Below are 407 nucleotides of genomic sequence, written 5' to 3' on the forward strand. Positions count from 1 at the left end.
GAAAAAAAGAGAGCACTGTAGCACTTACCACACCCAGGAGGGGCTGGAAATATGAAGAGGAATGCTGAAATTTACCCAAAACTACCCATGCTTTCAGCACCCTGATGGTGCTATAGGTGCCCCTGTGCACAGCAGGGGAGTTGGACTAGATGGCCTTTCATGGGCCCTTCCAACTGAAATGATTCTATGATCACGTGGTACAGAACATGGATCAAGAGAGGTCCATCAATCACTTTTTCTGCAATCAGTGTTAAGAGATCATAGGAATAAGAGGTGTGGGGCATTTGCAGCTCAGCTGAAGACATCAGTGAACAAGCACAAAAAACCCATAGTTGAAAGAGTGGCCGCAGCACTACGTGCCGAACATCAACTCCCATCCATTTCATTTTGAAATTTAAGAGGGGAAA

This window comes from Meleagris gallopavo, chromosome 1, assembly GCF_000146605.3.
Source record: "Meleagris gallopavo isolate NT-WF06-2002-E0010 breed Aviagen turkey brand Nicholas breeding stock chromosome 1, Turkey_5.1, whole genome shotgun sequence".
Taxonomy (NCBI): Eukaryota; Metazoa; Chordata; class Aves; order Galliformes; family Phasianidae; genus Meleagris; species Meleagris gallopavo.